We start from the raw sequence: 7076 nt of genomic DNA, 5'->3' as shown, positions 1-7076 counted from the left end.
TTGTTTTTAATGTGCTTTCTTACTGAATATTTCTGAAACTATTAATTATAGAATTTAACATTTTCTTTTGCCTCTCCAACTGTCATATTTTAGGGGTTAATTTTCTCTTTCATGGGTTCGAGGCTCTTTTATGGCATTAGTTTTCTTCATAGGTTGGACTAGAGCTGGAAGTCTGGATTCCACATAATTTTCCCTCAAAACTTCATAGACATTGCTTCTCTGTCTTCTGAAGTGTTGTTGAGAAGTCTGATGATATTATGATCATTTTTTCTTATATGGGTAACTGATTTTACATTTTTTAAATTTCTTGGAGCTTTTAGGTTATTCTTTTTGTCAACTGAAAGGTAAGCATACCTTCAGGAATCACAAAAATATTTGGGAAATAACATTATTAAAAAGTAGGTAACAAATTGAGTAAACTGAAAAAACGAACACACAAGAAACAGGAAAATAGGAAATATGGGATAGAGAGACTTTAAAATACAAATAACTCATATTTTAAGAATTATTGGACAAGAAATAGCATTCACAAAACATTTTATAGGCTGATATGAAACAGAAGCACTAAAGATCGTGAAACAAGCACACGGACATTAAAAAAATCCCTCAAGATAGACTAAACCATTGAAAAGACACCGTTCCCTTCCGTTCCGTCACTCAGTCGTGTCCGACTCTTTGCGACCCCGTGGACTGTAGCCTACCAGGCTTCTCGGTCCATGGGATTCTCTAGGCAAGAATACTGGAGTGGGTTACCGTTTCCTTCTCCAGCACTGGAAACAAATCCGTGATGGTTTGTACCAATGTGCAGTACAAATGGGCAACAAAAAGGAAAGAAAAGAGATTATGAGACAGAAGTTAATATGGAGGATGAATCTAAAAGTCCCTGCAAAGCAACTTCACCAATGATTTCAAATTTGTGAGGCAAAGCAGTTTTGAACTCAGACTTACATTCAGCTAAACTAGCGTCACATGTGAGGTTCTCATCCAGCTGGAAAAGGAATGAGAGGTTCTCATCCGTGAACTTGGGATTTCCTGCTGATTTGTTGAAAAGATCTGTTTTTATGCCTGTGGCATCCTTCTTCAGTGCATACTTTGGGCTCTAGTTTTCTCTCCTCTCTCTCTCTTTTTACATTAAAAAAGACCTACCTGATAGTCTTTTTATGTTTCAGAAACTGAACTCTTCAATTCCTGTGTTTTTTTTTAAAAATAACAATTCTGAAACTGTCTTATGTGTATCCCAAAGGAAATATATTGTGAAAAATGAGAGACAAGCTTCTCACTGCCAGAAAAATGGGAAATGTGGAAAAAGGAAAGGCCTGAATAAATCCAGTGGTGTTGGATTGGAACTGGACATATCTACGTGAATTCATGGTTTTAAATATGGGTAGAAAAATGCAGAAATAGATTTATTAATGTATTATTTATGTAAATAGTATTATGTGTGTGTGTATATATATATATATATGTCTTTCTTTTCTATCTAATGGCTGAGATGATCTTGTAGCAGTGACAATCCAGTAATAATGAGTACACCTCATACTCATATCTTGGTATCCAAATCCCATTCTCCAATGAAAAGAGCCAAGATGTCTCGGAGAAATGTGTGACTCCAAGGCAAGGGTAGGGAAAGTACAGTGTGAACTTGGAATATCCTATACCAGCAAGCAAGGAGAGTGCTCAGATGATGGGGACATGGGAGAAGGACTCAGGAGTCAGTTCTCAGAGTCTCCACTGACCAAATCTGGGACAGTTTGAACAACAAAATAAATAATGATAGTCCTGGATGATGAATAAAATAAGAATCCATGAGTCCATATAGATGTTACTATATGAATAAATAAATGGTGAGGAGGGAAACATTTTGCTTACAGTAGAATTCCAACTAGTAAATCTATTAATAGAAGCCATGAGGGAACTAGAAAATCACCATTTGGCAATAACCAGAGCACTAATTTTTTTAGGTAAGAGTCATCAATGAATGTTAAAACTGGTAAATACATGCATGATGAGAAACAGGCAAGTTATATCATCTTGGATATCTCCCAAAAGGAAATTTATTGTTTACAAAAGGAAAAATATTAAAATTTAAGGTAGAAAAACCTGGCTACCATCACCTTAGCGCAATGATTATATGTCTTTCTTTCTGCACTGTAATGTAAGTCCCCAAGCACAGGGATTTGTTTCTGTTTTATTTACTTCTGTACCTTGAACACCTAGAGTAGTGCTCAGCACATAGTAGATGCTCAACAAGTAGTTTTTGACTGAATAGCATATTCATGTTTACGCCTGTATTTGTAAGCTCAACTTCATCAGCTGTATTGTTTGTAAGCTCTATACCCTTATGAATGTCTTATCTACTTGATCTGTCATGGTCTGAGAGAATTGAATGAACATTTACACTGTGTTTTTGTCTAATTCTTATAGTCTCTGCTGTTTTTGCTGTAAGCACTCTGAAGACATGCTATTTGGTATATAAACATTTATGATGGTTAGATCTTCATGTGGGTTGTACTTTTGTCATCATAAACATCAACCTCTTTGCTTAGTTTAATACTTTCTTCTTTAAATCAAATCTCACAATTACAGTGTCGTTCACGCTTTCTTTTTTCATCTGTATTTTATTTTTCAGCGGTCTAACTCATTGCCTATTCATTTATTTAATCCAATCAGTTTTCCTAAGATTCTGACCTCGTTTACTTTGTTACCCAGTCAAGAGAAACATGACTATTTTGAGACTGTTCTGTTAGTTCTAACAGAACAATTTTCTCTTTACTTCTCCATCTGTCAAGCTATCATTTCACCTTGAAATGCGAAATGTTCTTCAGTTTCCCAGGTAGAGCTAGTTACTGTCTCCAATGTATACATACAATATTTTGTATTTCTAGAATAGCCTTTAGCATGTTTTTCAAATTATGTTTTAATGATGGCTTTGATAAGGAGATTTCATTCTCTCAGGTTTTAACTTCCCAAGGCCAAGGATGTTACAGCAGTTGGTATGTTGGCTTCTCCTTATGTATCACTTCAGTTTTCACCTTAAGGTACAGGTAACACAGCACTTGTTTTTTTTCACATCCCCTGAAAAGTAAGTCACACTTCCCTAAGCATTAGTAGGCAGCGCAGATCCTACTGAAGATTTTGTCGGGAAGCGATGGAGAGTTTTACATGACCCTCTACACAGCACGCGACTTCCAAAATACCCTTCTCCTTGGATAGTTTCCAGACTGTCAGGCTTCAACTACCTTCTTTCTCTCACTGTTCCTAAGAATTGTCCTCTTTTTCCAGGGCACGAAAACATAACCTCTCACCCTTTAATTTTGTGGTCTGTGACCTAAGTCTGATTCCTGGGTTCTTCAGGGCCTTCATAACTGACACCCCAAGCCTAGGGTTTGGAGAAACAGAAACGCTTTATCTCAAATGATTTTCTCTGCTGTGAGTTTCAAAAGCCTATTTTTAAAACTAAAAAAGTGAGCACCCATGCTTTTCTTTCTCTTTGTATCTCTGTAACTCTACCCTGAGGGCATGAGTCTTAGAAGCTTTTGCTACTTCCTGGATGGGGAAGATGGATAGAGAAGTAGGAGATGCTCTGGAATGAAGCACAGATTAAACTTAGAAAATGCTCCTCAAGAGGTACAGAGTGACGTGGGCCACAGCGTAGGGTCACAGCCTTCTCCCGCCTCTCCATCCTTCTGCCAAAAGCTGCAAAACCTTCATATCAGAAACCAGAGAATCACTATGGGCCAGTGATGGGACTCGGATCAAGGCAGGAAGAGACCACGAGAAGGAGGCTTGCTTGGTATGATGACAAATCACAGCTTTTTATCCTGAAAAATGGATTTTTATTTTCTGTTTCATATTTAGACTGTGAACAAATCATCTTCCCTTTGCTGCCCTTCAGCTGTGCTGGAGTGGGCTTGGAGGATCATGACTCTCACCCTGGTTTACTGTGTGCTGGCTGATGGGACTGAGTGCCAGTTTTACAGCATCCTGAAGCCTCAGTCCTCTCACCTGCAAAATGGGCTACCAAGGCCCCACTGCTTACCCTGCATGGGTTTGTGGAAGACCAAATGAGCAAGTTGACAAGTAATTGAGTCCTCTCAAAAGTGTAATATATGATGGAAGAAGTGTGCAAAGCTTTGGGAAACCTGTTCTTGTATTCTGTCCTTCAAGGGCTTCCTGAGATATCAAACTTGCTGGCAAGGAAGACGAGGCATTCTGACAACGGCTTATCTGCCTTCTCTTGGGACAATGATTTTGCTGCTTCAGGGGATACTCGTGGGTGTGCATCCAAAAGTGAACAGCAGAGGGCAGCCTGTGCTCAACAATGATAATATTCTGCAGGCTCCAGGAAGCTCGAGGATTTGGTGACCGGGAATTGGGATAAAATGCACAGAGTCCACTAATATTATTGGAATCCTGGAGAGCAACTCTGGATTGTTATTTATTTTTGCTGTCTGTATTTCTTTAAAATTATGGTTTTGAAAGGAACACACATTTGGTTTTGAAAGGTTAGAAAGGTGCAAGAGTTTATAAGAAACTCCTGACAGTGGCCCTACACAGCCTGGTCTCCCTTTCATCTCTCTGCCTTCAAATCCTATACTCTCCCCCAGCTCCAGCTCTCCCTTGGGAGTCCATCTTTGCTTTGCTCTTCCCTCTCCCAGTATGACTCTTACCCAAGATTTCAGTGAGGCTCATTAACTCACTTTCTTCACATCCCTTCTTCTTCTTTTTTTTTTTGTAAATAATTTCATTTGTTTATTTTTGGCTGTGTTGGGTCTTCCTGGCTGGGCAGACTTTTCTCTAGTTGTGGCGAGCGGGGGCTACTCTCTGGTTGCAAATATGTGGGCTTCTTACTGTGGTGGCTTCTTTTGTTATGAAACACACGCTTGAGGGCACTCAGGCTTCAGTAGTCTTCCTTCAGAAGCATGTGGCCTTCGTTCAGGAGCATGTAGTCTCCATTCTGGAGCATGTGGTCTCTGAATTTTCAGAGCACAGGCTCAATAGTTGTAGCACATGGGCTTACTTGTTGTGTGGCATGTGGGGTCCTCCCAGATCAAGGACTGAACCTGTATCTCCTGCGTTGGCAGGCGGGCTACTTACCAATTGAGCCACCACAGATGTCCCATTGCATCCCTTCTTAACACTCCCTATCCTCATTTAAATGGTGCCTGGAACACACAGTGTTACAATTTTTTTTTTCCCGTCACTAATCAGATAGGTGAAAAGTAGTCTCTTATTTGCTCAAAGAATTGAAAAGCCATCCCTGATAAAAGGCAGAGCCTGACCCCTGGCTTGCAGAGCCTGCTCACTGTGGGCAGGGTAACAGGCCCTGTCCTCGACTCTGGGCATGGCCCTGTGACTTGCTTTGACCAAAGGGGTATTATTGGATATGATGCAAGCAGAGGCTTAGCGCAGGCTCAGTGCTTGCTGTCTTGTACTTTCCTATTTACCGTAAGAGCATGCCCAGACTAGAGTGCTAGAGAATGAGAGACATTTGGAGCAAAGCAGAGCCCGGGCACCTGGCGGAGACTAATCCAGATAGCTGATAGCCAGTTGACATCCACCTTGCTCACCCACAGCTCACCCCAGGTATATGTATTAAATGTCCTCATCCCACTGGTCTCTTCAGACAACCTATGAATTTAGAGAACTGTGGGGCCCAGAGCTCCAGGTTACAGAGGAGCCCTGGGGAGTTCCTGTAGCTATGTCTTTACCTGGATCTGGACCCTCTCCTGGGGCGTCCTCTACAAAGCAATTTATGCTTTCCTGGTCTCTTATAGTTTCCCCAGGACTGGAGAGCTCTGATGGTGCAGAGGCTGTTTGGCTGGGTTGGAAAAAAATCTTCATAATTGTCAACAGACTGGCCAGAGCTAGACATCTGATGGAAAGGGTCATGAGTGGCAGTGAGGGAGGCCGGCTGCTGCTGCCCAGTGCCTGCCTGTAATGATGGATGGGAGGCCTGGGGTGAATGGAGACGTTTATGTTTCCAAAGGCGGGGCATTTTCTCCCAGGGCAAGGGGCTAGTGGAAACAGGGTCAGAACAAATCACTTTACATTTTCTCTCTGTTATTTTTTTATTCTGACGAGAAATAACTCTTACTCCCAGGGCATGATAGACCAAGGAAACAGTATCAGAACTACATGTTTCTTTGAAAAAATTTTTTCCTCTGAATTTTTAATCTTAATGGGATGCTGACCTTTCTGATAATCTATTGGAAACTATGGACCCATTCCTCAGGAATAATACTTAGAAATACAAAGCTTTACTTATGATGTCCGAGAATTTACAGTTTCTCTGAAACTGATTCATGGAAATTACATTAGGGGTGTTTAGGAGAGAGAGAGAAACTGGAAGGGGAAAAAAGGAAGACAGAAGTAAAGATGGTATCAGAAAGAAATGGGGAGACTTCGGAAATGATTTATTGAAGAGTTTTAACCAAAGATTGCTCTGGTTCCAAATACATTCCCTCTTCACTCTGCACTAATCCTATAACCTCTGCTTCTAAAAATCAGTTCTTTCAGTGATATTGTACTTCATGTATCTTTCTCCTGATTTGCCATTTTCAGTCAAGTATGTATATTTGAGATTCATTCATGATGATATACATTGATCTAGTTTATTCACTTTAACTTCTAGACAGTGTTCTATGGAATGAATACGCAATCTTATTTATTCATTCCCTGATAAAGAGACATTGAAATAGTTTACTTTTTCTCATGCTACCAATAGGAAATATCCTTATACGTGTCTCCTTGTATACAAATGAGAGAAGTTTCTCTATGAACAATATCTAGAAGTAGAATCATGGGGTTATGAGTTTTTAAGTTTTCTCGATACCTTGCTTTGTTCTCTGGATTCTAATCACCAATTTATAGCTCCCAACAGCAATGTCTAAGGGTTGTACCCATTATCCTTCTTAGTGCTTATTGTTTTCTGACTTTTACATTTTAAAATGAATCTGATGAGTGTAAAATAATATACATTTATTTTTAAAAATTTATATTTTATTTACCTCCTTTTTTTGCATTTGTGTTTCTCTTCTGCAAATTACCTGTTCATATTCCTTGCCCATTTTTTT

This window comes from Moschus berezovskii, chromosome 27 (assembly GCF_049115385.1).
Source record: "Moschus berezovskii isolate FMDL1 chromosome 27, NW_MosBer_1.0, whole genome shotgun sequence".
NCBI lineage: Eukaryota > Metazoa > Chordata > Mammalia > Artiodactyla > Moschidae > Moschus > Moschus berezovskii.
The sequence above is the reverse complement of the archived record's forward strand: the minus strand, read 5'-3'. Positions refer to the sequence as shown.